This window comes from Symphalangus syndactylus, chromosome 5 (assembly GCF_028878055.3).
Source record: "Symphalangus syndactylus isolate Jambi chromosome 5, NHGRI_mSymSyn1-v2.1_pri, whole genome shotgun sequence".
NCBI lineage: Eukaryota > Metazoa > Chordata > Mammalia > Primates > Hylobatidae > Symphalangus > Symphalangus syndactylus.
This window is the reverse complement of record NC_072427.2, coordinates 78,706,006-78,729,780: the sequence shown is the minus strand read 5'-3', so window position 1 is coordinate 78,729,780 and position 23,775 is coordinate 78,706,006. Positions and strand designations below refer to the sequence as shown.

Below are 23,775 nucleotides of genomic sequence, written 5' to 3'. Positions count from 1 at the left end.
TCTTCAGATGTGACTTTGGACCCCTCCGAGTGAGAATGGATGGGCTCACCACATGTGGTGAGGCGGGCCAGGGCCTCGCTGCAGCACAGAAGGATCCCATGGCCCTCGAGGCGTGGTGTCAGGTGAAAATTCACTGATCCGTGAGCCCTCTGCCTCCCTCCTCCTTTGAAAGAGCAGTGGACCGCCCCGCTTCTAAAAGCCCTGGGGCTCCTGCAAGCCGACACCGCTTTCCAGGACACGTGCAGACAGGGACCCGGCAAATCCGAGTAGAGACGAGGCGATCAGGCGCGCACTGACGTATCCTAGAGCTGATGGCGCGAATGCATGTCACCGGAGGCATATGGGGCGATAGCGAAACCAAGAAGGGTGTCCAGACATGTGCCCGGAGGCAAGGGGGAACAAGTGGCCTTTCCCTGAGTGCCAAGGGAAATGAAAGAAGACCTGGGATCCAGGAGGGGCCTGTGCCTCCGGCCAAGCCACAGTTTGAAATGCCTGCCAGAGGAGCAAAGAGCTTTCCGCAAGATTAACCCCACCCCCAACCCTTCACGCCCAGGCAGCCCTGACGCATCCTCCCCTGCACGCGACCCCAGCCGCAGTCCGGCGCAGTACCTTTGGTTTCCTGACATTCCTTACAGCCAGAAGATTCAGGGAGACAGTCCGCCTATGAGCAGAGGAGAGGATGTCCCTCAAGAGTGACACGGGAATTGCAGAGGAGATTCGACAGCACCTGTCCTAGAAGACAAGGCCTGTCAACGTCGCCCAGCGCTGATTCTAGGATTCTAGGGGAATCCGCCCTGTGGACCCCATGGAGAGGTCAGGCCGGAGCCTCGGAGGCTGGACACCCAAGGGCTGCCGCGGAGGACTGCTGCGTTGCCCAGCCTCAGGGACTGGTTTCTAAGACAACCGTGGGAAGCACTGTGACGGGAGAATCCGCTCGCTCCTCGCGCATGCGCACTGGCTGGGCCAACTCGCGCTCCGCTCCCAGCAGTCAGGCCCCGTCCCCTTTAAATAAGGGCAGCTGCGCCCCAGCAGAGGGGGATTCTGCTGCAGCCCCGGCGCTGCGGCTGGATCCGGGGTCCAGTTTGGGGCCGGATGGGGGAGGGGGCCGCGCGTGTCCCAGGGCCCAGCACCCAAGAGTCCGGTGTTCGGGACCTCCTTGAGCCGAGTTCCACCGACGCAGCGGGAGCTTCAGGGTGCCTGCAGGGTTCTCAGGACTCCTCTTCAGATGTGACTTTGGACCCCTCCGAGTGAGAAAGGATGGGCTCACCACATGTGGTGAGGCGGGCCAGGGCCTCGCTGCAGCACAGAATGATCCCATGGCCCTCGAGGCGTGGTGTCAGCTGAAAATTCACTGATCCGTGAGCCCTCTGCCTCCCTCTTCCGTTGAAAGAGCAGTGGCCCGCCCCGCTTCTGAAAGCCCTGGGGCTCCTGCAAGCCGACACCGCTTTCCAGGACACGTGCGTGCAGACAAGGACCGGGCCAAACCGAGGTGGAGACGAGGCGATGAGGCGCGCACTGACGTATCCCAGAGCAGACGGCGTGAATGCCTGTCACCGGGGGCACGTGGGGCGATTGCGAAACCAACAAAGGTGTCCAGGCGTGTGCCCGGTGGCGAGCGGGAAGGAGTGGCCTTTCCCTGAGTGCCAAGGGAAATGAAAGGAGACCTGGGGAACTCGAGTTGGAAGAGCCGAGTCTGGACTCACAATGAAGCTGAAACCGCCACCCTGTCTTCCCCAGCCCGACTCCGGCCGTCGCCGTCGCCGCCGGGGGGAGGAGGGCCATGATCCAAAGGAATCAGAGCGGTTGAGAAAACGTTTTACTGGTGATCTGAGCTTGGAAACTACAGATGACAGTTTAAGAGCACATTCGGAGAAATGGGGCACACTCACAGATTCTGTGGTAATGAGAGACCCCCCATACAAATCGTTCCAGGGGCTTTGGTTTTGTGACTTATTCTTGTGTTGAAGAGGCGGATGCAGCCATGTGTGCTGGACCACACAAGGTTGATGGGCGTGTAGTGGAACCAAAGAGAGCTGTTTCTGGAGAGGATTCTGTAAAGCCTGGTGCCCATCTAACACTGAAAACAATTTTTGTTGGTGGTATTTAAGAAGATACAGAAGAATATAATTTGAGAGACTACGTTGAAAAGTACGGCAAGATGGAAACCATAGAAGTTCTGTGAGACGGGCAGAGTGGACAAAAGAGAGGATTTGCTTTTGTAACTTTTGACGATCATGACACAGTTGATAAAATTGTTGTTCAGCAATACCACACTATTAATGGGCATAATTATGAAGCGAAAAAGGCCCTCTCTAAACAAGAGATGCAGTCTGCAGGATCACACAGAGGTCGTGGAGGTGGATCTGGCAATTTTATGGGTCGCGCGGGAAACTTTGGAGGTGGCGGAGGTAATTTTGGCCGTGGTGGAAACTTTGGTGGAAGAGGATGCTATGGTGGTGGAGGTGGTGGCAGCAGAGGTAGTTATGGAGGAGGTGATGGTGGATATAGTGGATCTGGAGGAGATGGTGGCAACTATGGCGGTGGTCCTGGTTATAGAAGTAGAGGGGGCTATGGTGGTGGTGGACCAGGATACGGAAACCAAGGTGGTGCACACGGTGGAGGTGGTGGAGGATATGACGGTTACAATGAAGGAGGAAGTTTTGGCGGTGGCAACTACGGTGGTGGTGGCAACTCTAATGATTTTGGAAGTTATAGTGGACAACAGCAATCAAATTATGGACCCAGGGAAGGGGGCAGTTTTGGTGGAAGAGGCTCGGGCAGTCCCTATGGTGGTGGTTATGGATCTGGTGGTGGAAGTGGTGGATATGGTAGCAGCAGGTTCTAAAAACAGCAGAAAAGGGCTACAGTTCTTAGCAGGAGAGAGAGCGAGGAGTTGTCAGGAAAGCTGCAGGTTACTTTGCGACAGGCCTCCCAAAAGCGTTAGAGGAACTGTAAAAATCCGCCACAGAAGGAATGATGATCCATAGTCAGAAAAGTGAGTGCAGCTTAAACAGGGAACCCTTCTGGTTCAGGACTGTCGCAGCCACAGTTCGCAAAAAGTGCAGCTATTGATTAATGCAATGTAGTGTCAATTAGATGTACATTCCTGAGGTCTTTTATCTGTTGTAGCTTTGTCTTTTTCTTTTTCTTTTCATTACATCAGGTATATTGCCCTGTAAATTGTGGTAGTGGTACCAGGAATAGAAAATTAAGGAATTTTTAACTTGTCAATATTTGTGTAGTTCAGTTTTTCTACATTTTAGTACAGAAACTTTAACAAAATGCAGTTTCCAAGGTGTTTCCCTGTGAGTTAACAAGCAAAGAAGATCGTTGTTAATTACTACTTTGTAGGAATGTTGCTGAAGTTAACTGTGAAGAAACACCTGCCGACTTGCAGTTTAAGGGGAATCTATTCTCCCCATTTCCAAAGCATGATATGAATGGGCGCGGACATGTGGAGAGAATAGATCATTTGTGTGTTTGCAATGTGTGTTTTAGATAAATAGGGTTGTGTATTTAAATTAGCATTTGTGAATTTAATAGCATTAAGGTTACTTTCAAATGAGAAAAATGTCAACATTTCTATTTGGTTTTGTGCATTTTCTTTTAAAATGTAATCATGATTTTAGTGTGTTAGACTTGCTGAGTCCTAGCCGTGTTTAGAACATCTCTATTCTACATTTATCTTGGTCAGATTTGAACTGCAGCCATAGGTTTTGGGTGTAAGGAGGGTTTAGTGCCCTCCATTTATATTCTGAAAAGGGAGAGTGGATGTTTTCCCTCTCCTACATTAGAAACCATTCTTAAAACCTGTTGAAAATATAGAACCATTAGGCCTGCTATATCTGAGCAAATTAGTGGGTACCTTTTTTTTTCTTCTTTGAAGCACAAGCACCCCATAAATCTTGAGTTACTTTCCTTAAATTCTTTTTTTTTTTGATATAAGTTTTCAGAGCAAGAGAATAAAAGTCATGTGTTATTAAACCCGTAAGTGGCTGGCATGATTTCCTGTTTGTATTCTATTCCTTTTGCTGGATGAAACCAAGGATAGTTTAGGTATAATTGTCCAAAATAACCTAACTGCAGCAGAAATGTAGCACAGTTGCTTAGTACAGGCTTCTCACTTCTTACAGACCTGAATTCAAACTTGGATAGTCTGAGTTCTTAAGTTCCCAAAGAACACACGGTCATTTCTTGTTTACATTTCAACATAAATCATGTTGTCACCAATGATTTTGGAAGGCCCTGTTAGAGAAGAGTTTTAGTTACTTAGGTCGTATATTCGTATATTAATATAAACAAATGTCTAGTGTTTTGCTCGCGCGAGTGCTTACAATTTCATTCGAACCCTGAGTATGTGCCCTACCGTTACTCTTTCTTTGGTAGTTATACGTTGAATTCAAGTCTTTTTTGTTTGAAGAAGTACTAAGCAAACAAGCAATCAGAAGGGGAATGGGGCGTGCTAGTGTTTGAAAATGCTCTCTTGTTGCTCTAATTCTGGGCCTCTGTGCATGAATATTTGGATGCGTGCTGTGCCAGCATGGAAATTGGTCTTCACACACACTGCGGTTTTCCAGAAACATTCACAAACCAACAAATGGAACAGACATTCCATTTGTTAATGGGCATATATGTGAAGAGCAGTGTCGAAAATAGGCTAATATTAGGAAGTGGTTAAGTCCTTAATTACTTCAAGCGTGGTTATATAATGGACACTGTCAATGTTCATAACTTAAACCTGGGTACCCAGTCAAAATAATGCTTGGGAAATATTAAAATTCAGCTCAATTGTCTCACGTTCCTTTATTCATATAAATAAAGTTGAAAGGAATGGGGGAGATGAACATTTCCCGTTTTATGTTTGCGAAATGGTTTGACACAAACTTGACAGTATCTTTCAATGGCATGAGGTTAATTGTACAGTTAAACAACTTTCTATCCTCTGGAACTAGTATTATAGTGAAAATCTTTACAGTAAGTTGATGTTTACAACCTATAAGCAGGTGAAATCTCTGTATGTGACCTGTTTATCAGTTGTATTATCTTAGCTCTTGTGAACAGTGTGGAAAAGTAAGCCGTGAGGAGGGCGATGTAACCAGCTTTAAAGGACCTAAGGTGTGCTTTTTAAGCACACCCTGGATCACAGAAACTCACTAAGACAGGACTTCAGCAGCCTTTTGCGTTTGGACAAGTCAGCATAAATAAAGAATGACAAGGCAGCAGCAAGAGCTTCAACTACAGAGAAGTGAAGGCATAAGATACTATGAGGAGAGTGAGCAACTTTCCAAAAGCTAGTTAAATGTGCTTATACCAACTGAAATGTCGAAGAAAGTCTAGCAGGAAGGAGCTCTTGGCCTTTTGGAACATCAATGAGACATAGTTGCCACAGTCACTAGGTCTAGCACTTAGACCTGCAAGGAAGGGCAATAAGCATTAGGTAATCCTTGAATTTGAATTCTTTCACTAACTAAAGAGTAATTTACTGGAAAAAAAAAAAAAAGAAAAAGAGAGAAGCAATGGGAAGCAGGAGGGGACCTGTGCCACAGTCCAAGCCACAGCTTGAAATCCCTGCCACAGGAGCAAGGAGCTTTCTGCAAGATTCACCCCACCCCCAACCCTCCACCGCCCAGGTAGTCCTGACCCAGTTGGCCCTGCACGCGACCGCAGCCGCAGTCCGGCGAAGTCCCTTTGGTTTCCTGACATTCCTTACAGCCAGAAGATTCAGGGAGAGAGTCGGCCTATGAGCAGAGGAGAGGATGTCCCTCAAGAGTGACACAGGAAGTGCAGAGGAAATGCGACAGCACCTGTCCTGGTAGACAAGGCCAGTGACGGTCGCCCAGCGCTGATTCTAGGATGCTAGGGCAATCCGCCCTGTGGACCCCGTGGAGAGGTCAGGCCGGAGCCTCGGAGGCCGGACACCCAAGGGCTGCCACGGAGGACTGCTGCGTTGCCCAGCGTCAGGGACTGGTTTGTAAGACAACCGTGGGAACCACAGTGACAGGAGAATCAGCTAGCTCCTCGCGCATGCGCACTGGCTGGGCCAACTCGCGCTCCGCTGCCAGCAGTCAGGCCTCGTCCCCTTTAAATAAGGGCAGCTGCGCCCCAGCAGAAGGGGATCCTGCTGCAGCCCCGGCGCTGCGGCTGGATCCGGGGTCCAGTTTGGGGCCGCGTGGGGGATGGGGGCGCGGGTGTCCCAGGGCCGAGCACCCAAGAGTCCGGTGTTCAGGACCTCCCTGAGCCGAGTTCCACCGATGCAGCGTGAGCTTCAGGGCGCCTGCAGGGTTCTCAGGACTCCTCTTCAGATGTGACTTTGGACCCCTCCGAGTGAGAATGGATGGGCTCACCACATGTGGTGAGGCGGGCCAGGGCCTCGCTGCAGCACAGAAGGATCCCATGGCCCTCGAGGCGTGGTGTCAGGTGAAAATTCACTGATCCGTGAGCCCTCTGCCTCCCTCCTCCTTTGAAAGAGCAGTGGACCGCCCCGCTTCTAAAAGCCCTGGGGCTCCTGCAAGCCGACACCGCTTTCCAGGACACGTGCAGACAGGGACCCGGCAAATCCGAGTAGAGACGAGGCGATCAGGCGCGCACTGACGTATCCTAGAGCTGATGGCGCGAATGCATGTCACCGGAGGCATATGGGGCGATAGCGAAACCAAGAAGGGTGTCCAGACATGTGCCCGGAGGCAAGGGGGAACAAGTGGCCTTTCCCTGAGTGCCAAGGGAAATGAAAGAAGACCTGGGATCCAGGAGGGGCCTGTGCCTCCGGCCAAGCCACAGTTTGAAATGCCTGCCAGAGGAGCAAAGAGCTTTCCGCAAGATTAACCCCACCCCCAACCCTTCACGCCCAGGCAGCCCTGACGCATCCTCCCCTGCACGCGACCCCAGCCGCAGTCCGGCGCAGTACCTTTGGTTTCCTGACATTCCTTACAGCCAGAAGATTCAGGGAGACAGTCCGCCTATGAGCAGAGGAGAGGATGTCCCTCAAGAGTGACACGGGAATTGCAGAGGAGATTCGACAGCACCTGTCCTAGAAGACAAGGCCTGTCAACGTCGCCCAGCGCTGATTCTAGGATTCTAGGGGAATCCGCCCTGTGGACCCCATGGAGAGGTCAGGCCGGAGCCTCGGAGGCTGGACACCCAAGGGCTGCCGCGGAGGACTGCTGCGTTGCCCAGCCTCAGGGACTGGTTTCTAAGACAACCGTGGGAAGCACTGTGACGGGAGAATCCGCTCGCTCCTCGCGCATGCGCACTGGCTGGGCCAACTCGCGCTCCGCTCCCAGCAGTCAGGCCCCGTCCCCTTTAAATAAGGGCAGCTGCGCCCCAGCAGAGGGGGATCCTGCTGCAGCCCCGGCGCTGCGGCTGGATCCGGGGTCCAGTTTGGGGCCGGATGGGGGAGGGGGCCGCGCGTGTCCCAGGGCCCAGCACCCAAGAGTCCGGTGTTCGGGACCTCCTTGAGCCGAGTTCCACCGACGCAGCGGGAGCTTCAGGGTGCCTGCAGGGTTCTCAGGACTCCTCTTCAGATGTGACTTTGGACCCCTCCGAGTGAGAAAGGATGGGCTCACCACATGTGGTGAGGCGGGCCAGGGCCTCGCTGCAGCACAGAATGATCCCATGGCCCTCGAGGCGTGGTGTCAGCTGAAAATTCACTGATCCGTGAGCCCTCTGCCTCCCTCTTCCGTTGAAAGAGCAGTGGCCCGCCCCGCTTCTGAAAGCCCTGGGGCTCCTGCAAGCCGACACCGCTTTCCAGGACACGTGCGTGCAGACAAGGACCGGGCCAAACCGAGGTGGAGACGAGGCGATGAGGCGCGCACTGACGTATCCCAGAGCAGACGGCGTGAATGCCTGTCACCGGGGGCACGTGGGGCGATGGCGAAACCAACAAAGGTGTCCAGGCGTGTGCCCGGTGGCGAGCGGGAAGGAGTGGCCTTTCCCTGAGTGCCAAGGGAAATGAAAGGAGACCTGGGGAACTCGAGTTGGAAGAGCCGAGTCCGGACTCACAATGAAGCTGAAACCGCCACCCTGTCTTCCCCAGCCCGACTCCGGCCGTCGCCGTCGCCGCCGGGGGGAGGAGGGCCATGATCCAAAGGAATCAGAGCGGTTGAGAAAACGTTTTACTGGTGATCTGAGCTTGGAAACTACAGATGACAGTTTAAGAGCACATTCGGAGAAATGGGGCACACTCACAGATTCTGTGGTAATGAGAGACCCCCCATACAAATCGTTCCAGGGGCTTTGGTTTTGTGACTTATTCTTGTGTTGAAGAGGCGGATGCAGCCATGTGTGCTGGACCACACAAGGTTGATGGGCGTGTAGTGGAACCAAAGAGAGCTGTTTCTGGAGAGGATTCTGTAAAGCCTGGTGCCCATCTAACACTGAAAACAATTTTTGTTGGTGGTATTTAAGAAGATACAGAAGAATATAATTTGAGAGACTACGTTGAAAAGTACGGCAAGATGGAAACCATAGAAGTTCTGTGAGACGGGCAGAGTGGACAAAAGAGAGGATTTGCTTTTGTAACTTTTGACGATCATGACACAGTTGATAAAATTGTTGTTCAGCAATACCACACTATTAATGGGCATAATTATGAAGCGAAAAAGGCCCTCTCTAAACAAGAGATGCAGTCTGCAGGATCACACAGAGGTCGTGGAGGTGGATCTGGCAATTTTATGGGTCGCGCGGGAAACTTTGGAGGTGGCGGAGGTAATTTTGGCCGTGGTGGAAACTTTGGTGGAAGAGGATGCTATGGTGGTGGAGGTGGTGGCAGCAGAGGTAGTTATGGAGGAGGTGATGGTGGATATAGTGGATCTGGAGGAGATGGTGGCAACTATGGCGGTGGTCCTGGTTATAGAAGTAGAGGGGGCTATGGTGGTGGTGGACCAGGATACGGAAACCAAGGTGGTGCACACGGTGGAGGTGGTGGAGGATATGACGGTTACAATGAAGGAGGAAGTTTTGGCGGTGGCAACTACGGTGGTGGTGGCAACTCTAATGATTTTGGAAGTTATAGTGGACAACAGCAATCAAATTATGGACCCAGGGAAGGGGGCAGTTTTGGTGGAAGAGGCTCGGGCAGTCCCTATGGTGGTGGTTATGGATCTGGTGGTGGAAGTGGTGGATATGGTAGCAGCAGGTTCTAAAAACAGCAGAAAAGGGCTACAGTTCTTAGCAGGAGAGAGAGCGAGGAGTTGTCAGGAAAGCTGCAGGTTACTTTGCGACAGGCCTCCCAAAAGCGTTAGAGGAACTGTAAAAATCCGCCACAGAAGGAATGATGATCCATAGTCAGAAAAGTGAGTGCAGCTTAAACAGGGAACCCTTCTGGTTCAGGACTGTCGCAGCCACAGTTCGCAAAAAGTGCAGCTATTGATTAATGCAATGTAGTGTCAATTAGATGTACATTCCTGAGGTCTTTTATCTGTTGTAGCTTTGTCTTTTTCTTTTTCTTTTCATTACATCAGGTATATTGCCCTGTAAATTGTGGTAGTGGTACCAGGAATAGAAAATTAAGGAATTTTTAACTTGTCAATATTTGTGTAGTTCAGTTTTTCTACATTTTAGTACAGAAACTTTAACAAAATGCAGTTTCCAAGGTGTTTCCCTGTGAGTTAACAAGCAAAGAAGATCGTTGTTAATTACTACTTTGTAGGAATGTTGCTGAAGTTAACTGTGAAGAAACACCTGCCGACTTGCAGTTTAAGGGGAATCTATTCTCCCCATTTCCAAAGCATGATATGAATGGGCGCGGACATGTGGAGAGAATAGATCATTTGTGTGTTTGCAATGTGTGTTTTAGATAAATAGGGTTGTGTATTTAAATTAGCATTTGTGAATTTAATAGCATTAAGGTTACTTTCAAATGAGAAAAATGTCAACATTTCTATTTGGTTTTGTGCATTTTCTTTTAAAATGTAATCATGATTTTAGTGTGTTAGACTTGCTGAGTCCTAGCCGTGTTTAGAACATCTCTATTCTACATTTATCTTGGTCAGATTTGAACTGCAGCCATAGGTTTTGGGTGTAAGGAGGGTTTAGTGCCCTCCATTTATATTCTGAAAAGGGAGAGTGGATGTTTTCCCTCTCCTACATTAGAAACCATTCTTAAAACCTGTTGAAAATATAGAACCATTAGGCCTGCTATATCTGAGCAAATTAGTGGGTACCTTTTTTTTTCTTCTTTGAAGCACAAGCACCCCATAAATCTTGAGTTACTTTCCTTAAATTCTTTTTTTTTTTGATATAAGTTTTCAGAGCAAGAGAATAAAAGTCATGTGTTATTAAACCCGTAAGTGGCTGGCATGCTTTCCTGTTTGTATTCTATTCCTTTTGCTGGATGAAACCAAGGATAGTTTAGGTATAATTGTCCAAAATAACCTAACTGCAGCAGAAATGTAGCACAGTTGCTTAGTACAGGCTTCTCACTTCTTACAGACCTGAATTCAAACTTGGATAGTCTGAGTTCTTAAGTTCCCAAAGAACACACGGTCATTTCTTGTTTACATTTCAACATAAATCATGTTGTCACCAATGATTTTGGAAGGCCCTGTTAGAGAAGAGTTTTAGTTACTTAGGTCGTATATTCGTATATTAATATAAACAAATGTCTAGTGTTTTGCTCCCGCGAGTGCTTACAATTTCATTCGAACCCTGAGTATGTGCCCTACCGTTACTCTTTCTTTGGTAGTTATACGTTGAATTCAAGTCTTTTTTGTTTGAAGAAGTACTAAGCAAACAAGCAATCAGAAGGGGAATGGGGCGTGCTAGTGTTTGAAAATGCTCTCTTGTTGCTCTAATTCTGGGCCTCTGTGCATGAATATTTGGATGCGTGCTGTGCCAGCATGGAAATTGGTCTTCACACACACTGCGGTTTTCCAGAAACATTCACAAACCAACAAATGGAACAGACATTCCATTTGTTAATGGGCATATATGTGAAGAGCAGTGTCGAAAATAGGCTAATATTAGGAAGTGGTTAAGTCCTTAATTACTTCAAGCGTGGTTATATAATGGACACTGTCAATGTTCATAACTTAAACCTGGGTACCCAGTCAAAATAATGCTTGGGAAATATTAAAATTCAGCTCAATTGTCTCACGTTCCTTTATTCATATAAATAAAGTTGAAAGGAATGGGGGAGATGAACATTTCCCGTTTTATGTTTGCGAAATGGTTTGACACAAACTTGACAGTATCTTTCAATGGCATGAGGTTAATTGTACAGTTAAACAACTTTCTATCCTCTGGAACTAGTATTATAGTGAAAATCTTTACAGTAAGTTGATGTTTACAACCTATAAGCAGGTGAAATCTCTGTATGTGACCTGTTTATCAGTTGTATTATCTTAGCTCTTGTGAACAGTGTGGAAAAGTAAGCCATGAGGAGGGCGATGTAACCAGCTTTAAAGGACCTAAGGTGTGCTTTTTAAGCACACCCTGGATCACAGAAACTCACTAAGACAGGACTTCAGCAGCCTTTTGCGTTTGGACAAGTCAGCATAAATAAAGAATGACAAGGCAGCAGCAAGAGCTTCAACTACAGAGAAGTGAAGGCATAAGATACTATGAGGAGAGTGAGCAACTTTCCAAAAGCTAGTTAAATGTGCTTATACCAACTGAAATGTCGAAGAAAGTCTAGCAGGAAGGAGCTCTTGGCCTTTTGGAACATCAATGAGACATAGTTGCCACAGTCACTAGGTCTAGCACTTAGACCTGCAAGGAAGGGCAATAAGCATTAGGTAATCCTTGAATTTGAATTCTTTCACTAACTAAAGAGTAATTTACTGGAAAAAAAAAAAAAAGAAAAAGAGAGAAGCAATGGGAAGCAGGAGGGGACCTGTGCCACAGTCCAAGCCACAGCTTGAAATCCCTGCCACAGGAGCAAGGAGCTTTCTGCAAGATTCACCCCACCCCCAACCCTCCACCGCCCAGGTAGTCCTGACCCAGTTGGCCCTGCACGCGACCGCAGCCGCAGTCCGGCGAAGTCCCTTTGGTTTCCTGACATTCCTTACAGCCAGAAGATTCAGGGAGAGAGTCGGCCTATGAGCAGAGGAGAGGATGTCCCTCAAGAGTGACACAGGAAGTGCAGAGGAAATGCGACAGCACCTGTCCTGGTAGACAAGGCCAGTGACGGTCGCCCAGCGCTGATTCTAGGATGCTAGGGCAATCCGCCCTGTGGACCCCGTGGAGAGGTCAGGCCGGAGCCTCGGAGGCCGGACACCCAAGGGCTGCCACGGAGGACTGCTGCGTTGCCCAGCGTCAGGGACTGGTTTGTAAGACAACCGTGGGAACCACAGTGACAGGAGAATCAGCTAGCTCCTCGCGCATGCGCACTGGCTGGGCCAACTCGCGCTCCGCTGCCAGCAGTCAGGCCTCGTCCCCTTTAAATAAGGGCAGCTGCGCCCCAGCAGAAGGGGATCCTGCTGCAGCCCCGGCGCTGCGGCTGGATCCGGGGTCCAGTTTGGGGCCGCGTGGGGGATGGGGGCGCGGGTGTCCCAGGGCCGAGCACCCAAGAGTCCGGTGTTCAGGACCTCCCTGAGCCGAGTTCCACCGATGCAGCGTGAGCTTCAGGGCGCCTGCAGGGTTCTCAGGACTCCTCTTCAGATGTGACTTTGGACCCCTCCGAGTGAGAATGGATGGGCTCACCACATGTGGTGAGGCGGGCCAGGGCCTCGCTGCAGCACAGAAGGATCCCATGGCCCTCGAGGCGTGGTGTCAGGTGAAAATTCACTGATCCGTGAGCCCTCTGCCTCCCTCCTCCTTTGAAAGAGCAGTGGACCGCCCCGCTTCTAAAAGCCCTGGGGCTCCTGCAAGCCGACACCGCTTTCCAGGACACGTGCAGACAGGGACCCGGCAAATCCGAGTAGAGACGAGGCGATCAGGCGCGCACTGACGTATCCTAGAGCTGATGGCGCGAATGCATGTCACCGGAGGCATATGGGGCGATAGCGAAACCAAGAAGGGTGTCCAGACATGTGCCCGGAGGCAAGGGGGAACAAGTGGTCTTTCCCTGAGTGCCAAGGGAAATGAAAGAAGACCTGGGATCCAGGAGGGGCCTGTGCCTCCGGCCAAGCCACAGTTTGAAATGCCTGCCAGAGGAGCAAAGAGCTTTCCGCAAGATTAACCCCACCCCCAACCCTTCACGCCCAGGCAGCCCTGACGCATCCTCCCCTGCACGCGACCCCAGCCGCAGTCCGGCGCAGTACCTTTGGTTTCCTGACATTCCTTACAGCCAGAAGATTCAGGGAGACAGTCCGCCTATGAGCAGAGGAGAGGATGTCCCTCAAGAGTGACACGGGAATTGCAGAGGAGATTCGACAGCACCTGTCCTAGAAGACAAGGCCTGTCAACGTCGCCCAGCGCTGATTCTAGGATTCTAGGGGAATCCGCCCTGTGGACCCCATGGAGAGGTCAGGCCGGAGCCTCGGAGGCTGGACACCCAAGGGCTGCCGCGGAGGACTGCTGCGTTGCCCAGCCTCAGGGACTGGTTTCTAAGACAACCGTGGGAAGCACTGTGACGGGAGAATCCGCTCGCTCCTCGCGCATGCGCACTGGCTGGGCCAACTCGCGCTCCGCTCCCAGCAGTCAGGCCCCGTCCCCTTTAAATAAGGGCAGCTGCGCCCCAGCAGAGGGGGATTCTGCTGCAGCCCCGGCGCTGCGGCTGGATCCGGGGTCCAGTTTGGGGCCGGATGGGGGAGGGGGCCGCGCGTGTCCCAGGGCCCAGCACCCAAGAGTCCGGTGTTCGGGACCTCCTTGAGCCGAGTTCCACCGACGCAGCGGGAGCTTCAGGGTGCCTGCAGGGTTCTCAGGACTCCTCTTCAGATGTGACTTTGGACCCCTCCGAGTGAGAAAGGATGGGCTCACCACATGTGGTGAGGCGGGCCAGGGCCTCGCTGCAGCACAGAATGATCCCATGGCCCTCGAGGCGTGGTGTCAGCTGAAAATTCACTGATCCGTGAGCCCTCTGCCTCCCTCTTCCGTTGAAAGAGCAGTGGCCCGCCCCGCTTCTGAAAGCCCTGGGGCTCCTGCAAGCCGACACCGCTTTCCAGGACACGTGCGTGCAGACAAGGACCGGGCCAAACCGAGGTGGAGACGAGGCGATGAGGCGCGCACTGACGTATCCCAGAGCAGACGGCGTGAATGCCTGTCACCGGGGGCACGTGGGGCGATGGCGAAACCAACAAAGGTGTCCAGGCGTGTGCCCGGTGGCGAGCGGGAAGGAGTGGCCTTTCCCTGAGTGCCAAGGGAAATGAAAGGAGACCTGGGGAACTCGAGTTGGAAGAGCCGAGTCCGGACTCACAATGAAGCTGAAACCGCCACCCTGTCTTCCCCAGCCCGACTCCGGCCGTCGCCGTCGCCGCCGGGGGGAGGAGGGCCATGATCCAAAGGAATCAGAGCGGTTGAGAAAACGTTTTACTGGTGATCTGAGCTTGGAAACTACAGATGACAGTTTAAGAGCACATTCGGAGAAATGGGGCACACTCACAGATTCTGTGGTAATGAGAGACCCCCCATACAAATCGTTCCAGGGGCTTTGGTTTTGTGACTTATTCTTGTGTTGAAGAGGCGGATGCAGCCATGTGTGCTGGACCACACAAGGTTGATGGGCGTGTAGTGGAACCAAAGAGAGCTGTTTCTGGAGAGGATTCTGTAAAGCCTGGTGCCCATCTAACACTGAAAACAATTTTTGTTGGTGGTATTTAAGAAGATACAGAAGAATATAATTTGAGAGACTACGTTGAAAAGTACGGCAAGATGGAAACCATAGAAGTTCTGTGAGACGGGCAGAGTGGACAAAAGAGAGGATTTGCTTTTGTAACTTTTGACGATCATGACACAGTTGATAAAATTGTTGTTCAGCAATACCACACTATTAATGGGCATAATTATGAAGCGAAAAAGGCCCTCTCTAAACAAGAGATGCAGTCTGCAGGATCACACAGAGGTCGTGGAGGTGGATCTGGCAATTTTATGGGTCGCGCGGGAAACTTTGGAGGTGGCGGAGGTAATTTTGGCCGTGGTGGAAACTTTGGTGGAAGAGGATGCTATGGTGGTGGAGGTGGTGGCAGCAGAGGTAGTTATGGAGGAGGTGATGGTGGATATAGTGGATCTGGAGGAGATGGTGGCAACTATGGCGGTGGTCCTGGTTATAGAAGTAGAGGGGGCTATGGTGGTGGTGGACCAGGATACGGAAACCAAGGTGGTGCACACGGTGGAGGTGGTGGAGGATATGACGGTTACAATGAAGGAGGAAGTTTTGGCGGTGGCAACTACGGTGGTGGTGGCAACTCTAATGATTTTGGAAGTTATAGTGGACAACAGCAATCAAATTATGGACCCAGGGAAGGGGGCAGTTTTGGTGGAAGAGGCTCGGGCAGTCCCTATGGTGGTGGTTATGGATCTGGTGGTGGAAGTGGTGGATATGGTAGCAGCAGGTTCTGAAAACAGCAGAAAAGGGCTACAGTTCTTAGCAGGAGAGAGAGCGAGGAGTTGTCAGGAAAGCTGCAGGTTACTTTGCGACAGGCCTCCCCAAAGCGTTAGAGGAACTGTAAAAATCCGCCACAGAAGGAATGATGATCCATAGTCAGAAAAGTGAGTGCAGCTTAAACAGGGAACCCTTCTGGTTCAGGACTGTCGCAGCCACAGTTCGCAAAAAGTGCAGCTATTGATTAATGCAATGTAGTGTCAATTAGATGTACATTCCTGAGGTCTTTTATCTGTTGTAGCTTTGTCTTTTTCTTTTTCTTTTCATTACATCAGGTATATTGCCCTGTAAATTGTGGTAGTGGTACCAGGAATAGAAAATTAAGGAATTTTTAACTTGTCAATATTTGTGTAGTTCAGTTTTTCTACATTTTAGTACAGAAACTTTAACAAAATGCAGTTTCCAAGGTGTTTCCCTGTGAGTTAACAAGCAAAGAAGATCGTTGTTAATTACTACTTTGTAGGAATGTTGCTGAAGTTAACTGTGAAGAAACACCTGCCGACTTGCAGTTTAAGGGGAATCTATTCTCCCCATTTCCAAAGCATGATATGAATGGGCGCGGACATGTGGAGAGAATAGATCATTTGTGTGTTTGCAATGTGTGTTTTAGATAAATAGGGTTGTGTATTTAAATTAGCATTTGTGAATTTAATAGCATTAAGGTTACTTTCAAATGAGAAAAATGTCAACATTTCTATTTGGTTTTGTGCATTTTCTTTTAAAATGTAATCATGATTTTAGTGTGTTAGACTTGCTGAGTCCTAGCCGTGTTTAGAACATCTCTATTCTACATTTATCTTGGTCAGATTTGAACTGCAGCCATAGGTTTTGGGTGTAAGGAGGGTTTAGTGCCCTCCATTTATATTCTGAAAAGGGAGAGTGGATGTTTTCCCTCTCCTACATTAGAAACCATTCTTAAAACCTGTTGAAAATATAGAACCATTAGGCCTGCTATATCTGAGCAAATTAGTGGGTACCTTTTTTTTTCTTCTTTGAAGCACAAGCACCCCATAAATCTTGAGTTACTTTCCTTAAATTCTTTTTTTTTTTTGATATAAGTTTTCAGAGCAAGAGAATAAAAGTCATGTGTTATTAAACCTGTAAGTGGCTGGCATGCTTTCCTGTTTGTATTCTATTCCTTTTGCTGGATGAAACCAAGGATAGTTTAGGTATAATTGTCCAAAATAACCTAACTGCAGCAGAAATGTAGCACAGTTGCTTAGTACAGGCTTCTCACTTCTTACAGACCTGAATTCAAACTTGGATAGTCTGAGTTCTTAAGTTCCCAAAGAACACACGGTCATTTCTTGTTTACATTTCAACATAAATCATGTTGTCACCAATGATTTTGGAAGGCCCTGTTAGAGAAGAGTTTTAGTTACTTAGGTCGTATATTCGTATATTAATATAAACAAATGTCTAGTGTTTTGCTCCCGCGAGTGCTTACAATTTCATTCGAACCCTGAGTATGTGCCCTACCGTTACTCTTTCTTTGGTAGTTATACGTTGAATTCAAGTCTTTTTTGTTTGAAGAAGTACTAAGCAAACAAGCAATCAGAAGGGGAATGGGGCGTGCTAGTGTTTGAAAATGCTCTCTTGTTGCTCTAATTCTGGGCCTCTGTGCATGAATATTTGGATGCGTGCTGTGCCAGCATGGAAATTGGTCTTCACACACACTGCGGTTTTCCAGAAACATTCACAAACCAACAAATGGAACAGACATTCCATTTGTTAATGGGCATATATGTGAAGAGCAGTGTCGAAAATAGGCTAATATTAGGAAGTGGTTAAGTCCTTAATTACTTCAAGCGTGGTTATATAATGGACACTGTCAATGTTCATAACTTAAACCTGGGTACCCAGTCAAAATAATGCTTGGGAAATATTAAAATTCAGCTCAATTGTCTCACGTTCCTTTATTCATATAAATAAAGTTGAAAGGAATGGGGGAGATGAACATTTCCCGTTTTATGTTTGCGAAATGGTTTGACACAAACTTGACAGTATCTTTCAATGGCATGAGGTTAATTGTACAGTTAAACAACTTTCTATCCTCTGGAACTAGTATTATAGTGAAAATCTTTACAGTAAGTTGATGTTTACAACCTATAAGCAGGTGAAATCTCTGTATGTGACCTGTTTATCAGTTGTATTATCTTAGCTCTTGTGAACAGTGTGGAAAAGTAAGCCGTGAGGAGGGCGATGTAACCAGCTTTAAAGGACCTAAGGTGTGCTTTTTAAGCACACCCTGGATCACAGAAACTCACTAAGACAGGACTTCAGCAGCCTTTTGCGTTTGGACAAGTCAGCATAAATAAAGAATGACAAGGCAGCAGCAAGAGCTTCAACTACAGAGAAGTGAAGGCATAAGATACTATGAGGAGAGTGAGCAACTTTCCAAAAGCTAGTTAAATGTGCTTATACCAACTGAAATGTCGAAGAAAGTCTAGCAGGAAGGAGCTCTTGGCCTTTTGGAACATCAATGAGACATAGTTGCCACAGTCACTAGGTCTAGCACTTAGACCTGCAAGGAAGGGCAATAAGCATTAGGTAATCCTTGAATTTGAATTCTTTCACTAACTAAAGAGTAATTTACTGGAAAAAAAAAAAAAAGAAAAAGAGAGAAGCAATGGGAAGCAGGAGGGGACCTGTGCCACAGTCCAAGCCACAGCTTGAAATCCCTGCCACAGGAGCAAGGAGCTTTCTGCAAGATTCACCCCACCCCCAACCCTCCACCGCCCAGGTAGTCCTGACCCAGTTGGCCCTGCACGCGACCGCAGCCGCAGTCCGGCGAAGTCCCTTTGGTTTCCTGACATTCCTTACAGCCAGAAGATTCAGGGAGAGAGTCGGCCTATGAGCAGAGGAGAGGATGTCCCTCAAGAGTGACACAGGAAGTGCAGAGGAAATGCGACAGCACCTGTCCTGGTAGACAAGGCCAGTGACGGTCGCCCAGCGCTGATTCTAGGATGCTAGGGCAATCCGCCCTGTGGACCCCGTGGAGAGGTCAGGCCGGAGCCTCGGAGGCCGGACACCCAAGGGCTGCCACGGAGGACTGCTGCGTTGCCCAGCGTCAGGGACTGGTTTGTAAGACAACCGTGGGAACCACAGTGACAGGAGAATCAGCTAGCTCCTCGCGCATGCGCACTGGCTGGGCCAACTCGCGCTCCGCTGCCAGCAGTCAGGCCTCGTCCCCTTTAAATAAGGGCAGCTGCGCCCCAGCAGAAGGGGATCCTGCTGCAGCCCCGGCGCTGCGGCTGGATCCGGGGTCCAGTTTGGGGCCGCGTGGGGGATGGGGGCGCAGGTGTCCCAGGGCCGAGCACCCAAGAGTCCGGTGTTCAGGACCTCCCTGAGCCGAGTTCCACCGATGCAGCGTGAGCTTCAGGGCGCCTGCAGGGTTCTCAGGACTCCTCTTCAGATGTGACTTTGGACCCCTCCGAGTGAGAATGGATGGGCTCACCACATGTGGTGAGGCGGGCCAGGGCCTCGCTGCAGCACAGAAGGATCCCATGGCCCTCGAGGCGTGGTGTCAGGTGAAAATTCACTGATCCGTGAGCCCTCTGCCTCCCTCCTCCTTTGAAAGAGCAGTGGACCGCCCCGCTTCTAAAAGCCCTGGGGCTCCTGCAAGCCGACACCGCTTTCCAGGACACGTGCAGACAGGGACCCGGCAAATCCGAGTAGAGACGAGGCGATCAGGCGCGCACTGACGTATCCTAGAGCTGATGGCGCGAATGCATGTCACCGGAGGCATATGGGGCGATAGCGAAACCAAGAAGGGTGTCCAGACATGTGCCCGGAGGCAAGGGGGAACAAGTGGCCTTTCCCTGAGTGCCAAGGGAAATGAAAGAAGACCTGGGATCCAGGAGGGGCCTGTGCCTCCGGCCAAGCCACAGTTTGAAATGCCTGCCAGAGGAGCAAAGAGCTTTCCGCAAGATTAACCCCACCCCCAACCCTTCACGCCCAGGCAGCCCTGACGCATCCTCCCCTGCACGCGACCCCAGCCGCAGTCCGGCGCAGTACCTTTGGTTTCCTGACATTCCTTACAGCCAGAAGATTCAGGGAGACAGTCCGCCTATGAGCAGAGGAGAGGATGTCCCTCAAGAGTGACACGGGAATTGCAGAGGAGATTCGACAGCACCTGTCCTAGAAGACAAGGCCTGTCAACGTCGCCCAGCGCTGATTCTAGGATTCTAGGGGAATCCGCCCTGTGGACCCCATGGAGAGGTCAGGCCGGAGCCTTGGAGGCTGGACACCCAAGGGCTGCCGCGGAGGACTGCTGCGTTGCCCAGCCTCAGGGACTGGTTTCTAAGACAACCGTGGGAAGCACTGTGACGGGAGAATCCGCTCGCTCCTCGCGCATGCGCACTGGCTGGGCCAACTCGCGCTCCGCTCCCAGCAGTCAGGCCCCGTCCCCTTTAAATAAGGGCAGCTGCGCCCCAGCAGAGGGGGATCCTGCTGCAGCCCCGGCGCTGCGGCTGGATCCGGGGTCCAGTTTGGGGCCGGATGGGGGAGGGGGCCGCGCGTGTCCCAGGGCCCAGCACCCAAGAGTCCGGTGTTCGGGACCTCCTTGAGCCGAGTTCCACCGACGCAGCGGGAGCTTCAGGGTGCCTGCAGGGTTCTCAGGACTCCTCTTCAGATGTGACTTTGGACCCCTCCGAGTGAGAAAGGATGGGCTCACCACATGTGGTGAGGCGGGCCAGGGCCTCGCTGCAGCACAGAATGATCCCATGGCCCTCGAGGCGTGGTGTCAGCTGAAAATTCACTGATCCGTGAGCCCTCTGCCTCCCTCTTCCGTTGAAAGAGCAGTGGCCCGCCCCGCTTCTGAAAGCCCTGGGGCTCCTGCAAGCCGACACCGCTTTCCAGGACACGTGCGTGCAGACAAGGACCGGGCCAAACCGAGGTGGAGACGAGGCGATGAGGCGCGCACTGACGTATCCCAGAGCAGACGGCGTGAATGCCTGTCACCGGGGGCACGTGGGGCGATGGCGAAACCAACAAAGGTGTCCAGGCGTGTGCCCGGTGGCGAGCGGGAAGGAGTGGCCTTTCCCTGAGTGCCAAGGGAAATGAAAGGAGACCTGGGGAACTCGAGTTGGAAGAGCCGAGTCCGGACTCACAATGAAGCTGAAACCGCCACCCTGTCTTCCCCAGCCCGACTCCGGCCGTCGCCGTCGCCGCCGGGGGGAGGAGGGCCATGATCCAAAGGAATCAGAGCGGTTGAGAAAACGTTTTACTGGTGATCTGAGCTTGGAAACTACAGATGACAGTTTAAGAGCACATTCGGAGAAATGGGGCACACTCACAGATTCTGTGGTAATGAGAGACCCCCCATACAAATCGTTCCAGGGGCTTTGGTTTTGTGACTTATTCTTGTGTTGAAGAGGCGGATGCAGCCATGTGTGCTGGACCACACAAGGTTGATGGGCGTGTAGTGGAACCAAAGAGAGCTGTTTCTGGAGAGGATTCTGTAAAGCCTGGTGCCCATCTAACACTGAAAACAATTTTTGTTGGTGGTATTTAAGAAGATAAAGAAGAATATAATTTGAGAGACTACGTTGAAAAGTACGGCAAGATGGAAACCATAGAAGTTCTGTGAGACGGGCAGAGTGGACAAAAGAGAGGATTTGCTTTTGTAACTTTTGACGATCATGACACAGTTGATAAAATTGTTGTTCAGCAATACCACACTATTAATGGGCATAATTATGAAGCGAAAAAGGCCCTCTCTAAACAAGAGATGCAGTCTGCAGGATCACACAGAGGTCGTGGAGGTGGATCTGGCAATTTTATGGGTCGCGCGGGAAACTTTGGAGGTGGCGGAGGTAATTTTGGCCGTGGTGGAAACTTTGGTGGAAGAGGATGCTATGGTGGTGGAGGTGGTGGCAGCAGAGGTAGTTATGGAGGAGGTGATGGTGGATATAGTGGATCTGGAGGAGATGGTGGCAACTATGGCGGTGGTCCTGGTTATAGAAGTAGAGGGGGCTATGGTGGTGGTGGACCAGGATACGGAAACCAAGGTGGTGCACACGGTGGAGGTGGTGGAGGATATGACGGTTACAATGAAGGAGGAAGTTTTGGCGGTGGCAACTACGGTGGTGGTGGCAACTCTAATGATTTTGGAAGTTATAGTGGACAACAGCAATCAAATTATGGACCCAGGGAAGGGGGCAGTTTTGGTGGAAGAGGCTCGGGCAGTCCCTATGGTGGTGGTTATGGATCTGGTGGTGGAAGTGGTGGATATGGTAGCAGCAGGTTCTAAAAACAGCAGAAAAGGGCTACAGTTCTTAGCAGGAGAGAGAGCGAGGAGTTGTCAGGAAAGCTGCAGGTTACTTTGCGACAGGCCTCCCCAAAGCGTTAGAGGAACTGTAAAAATCCGCCACAGAAGGTATGATGATCCATAGTCAGAAAAGTGAGTGCAGCTTAAACAGGGAACCCTTCTGGTTCAGGACTGTCGCAGCCACAGTTCGCAAAAAGTGCAGCTATTGATTAATGCAATGTAGTGTCAATTAGATGTACATTCCTGAGGTCTTTTATCTGTTGTAGCTTTGTCTTTTTCTTTTTCTTTTCATTACATCAGGTATATTGCCCTGTAAATTGTGGTAGTGGTACCGGGAATAGAAAATTAAGGAATTTTTAACTTGTCAATATTTGTGTAGTTCAGTTTTTCTACATTTTAGTACAGAAACTTTAACAAAATGCAGTTTCCAAGGTGTTTCCCTGTGAGTTAACAAGCAAAGAAGATCGTTGTTAATTACTACTTTGTAGGAATGTTGCTGAAGTTAACTGTGAAGAAACACCTGCCGACTTGCAGTTTAAGGGGAATCTATTCTCCCCATTTCCAAAGCATGATATGAATGGGCGCGGACATGTGGAGAGAATAGATCATTTGTGTGTTTGCAATGTGTGTTTTAGATAAATGGGGTTGTGTATTTAAATTAGCATTTGTGAATTTAATAGCATTAAGGTTACTTTCAAATGAGAAAAATGTCAACATTTCTATTTGGTTTTGTGCATTTTCTTTTAAAATGTAATCATGATTTTAGTGTGTTAGACTTGCTGAGTCCTAGCCGTGTTTAGAACATCTCTATTCTACATTTATCTTGGTCAGATTTGAACTGCAGCCATAGGTTTTGGGTGTAAGGAGGGTTTAGTGCCCTCCATTTATATTCTGAAAAGGGAGAGTGGATGTTTTCCCTCTCCTACATTAGAAACCATTCTTAAAACCTGTTGAAAATATAGAACCATTAGGCCTGCTATATCTGAGCAAATTAGTGGGTACCTTTTTTTTTCTTCTTTGAAGCACAAGCACCCCATAAATCTTGAGTTACTTTCCTTAAATTCTTTTTTTTTTTGATATAAGTTTTCAGAGCAAGAGAATAAAAGTCATGTGTTATTAAACCCGTAAGTGGCTGGCATGCTTTCCTGTTTGTATTCTATTCCTTTTGCTGGATGAAACCAAGGATAGTTTAGGTATAATTGTCCAAAATAACCTAACTGCAGCAGAAATGTAGCACAGTTGCTTAGTACAGGCTTCTCACTTCTTACAGACCTGAATTCAAACTTGGATAGTCTGAGTTCTTAAGTTCCCAAAGAACACACGGTCATTTCTTGTTTACATTTCAACATAAATCATGTTGTCACCAATGATTTTGGAAGGCCCTGTTAGAGAAGAGTTTTAGTTACTTAGGTCGTATATTCGTATATTAATATAAACAAATGTCTAGTGTTTTGCTCCCGCGAGTGCTTACAATTTCATTCGAACCCTGAGTATGTGCCCTACCGTTACTCTTTCTTTGGTAGTTATACGTTGAATTCAAGTCTTTTTTGTTTGAAGAAGTACTAAGCAAACAAGCAATCAGAAGGGGAATGGGGCGTGCTAGTGTTTGAAAATGCTCTCTTGTTGCTCTAATTCTGGGCCTCTGTGCATGAATATTTGGATGCGTGCTGTGCCAGCATGGAAATTGGTCTTCACACACACTGCGGTTTTCCAGAAACATTCACAAACCAACAAATGGAACAGACATTCCATTTGTTAATGGGCATATATGTGAAGAGCAGTGTCGAAAATAGGCTAATATTAGGAAGTGGTTAAGTCCTTAATTACTTCAAGCGTGGTTATATAATGGACACTGTCAATGTTCATAACTTAAACCTGGGTACCCAGTCAAAATAATGCTTGGGAAATATTAAAATTCAGCTCAATTGTCTCACGTTCCTTTATTCATATAAATAAAGTTGAAAGGAATGGGGGAGATGAACATTTCCCGTTTTATGTTTGCGAAATGGTTTGACACAAACTTGAC

General features: G+C 49.4%; 4 pseudogenes; all 4 read left to right on the top strand.

Moving 5' to 3' along the window:
* Positions 1-1,704: 1,704 nt before the first annotated feature.
* LOC129481867 (heterogeneous nuclear ribonucleoprotein A3-like) lies at positions 1,705-2,845 on the top strand (annotated as a pseudogene).
* A 5,110-nt stretch (positions 2,846-7,955) lies between these two features.
* Positions 7,956-9,140, top strand: LOC129481866 (heterogeneous nuclear ribonucleoprotein A3-like; annotated as a pseudogene).
* Positions 9,141-14,250: 5,110 nt separating this feature from the next.
* On the top strand, positions 14,251-15,435 carry LOC134736723 (heterogeneous nuclear ribonucleoprotein A3-like; annotated as a pseudogene).
* A 5,155-nt stretch (positions 15,436-20,590) lies between these two features.
* Positions 20,591-21,731, top strand: LOC134736750 (heterogeneous nuclear ribonucleoprotein A3-like; annotated as a pseudogene).
* The last annotated feature ends 2,044 nt before the right edge of the window (positions 21,732-23,775 follow it).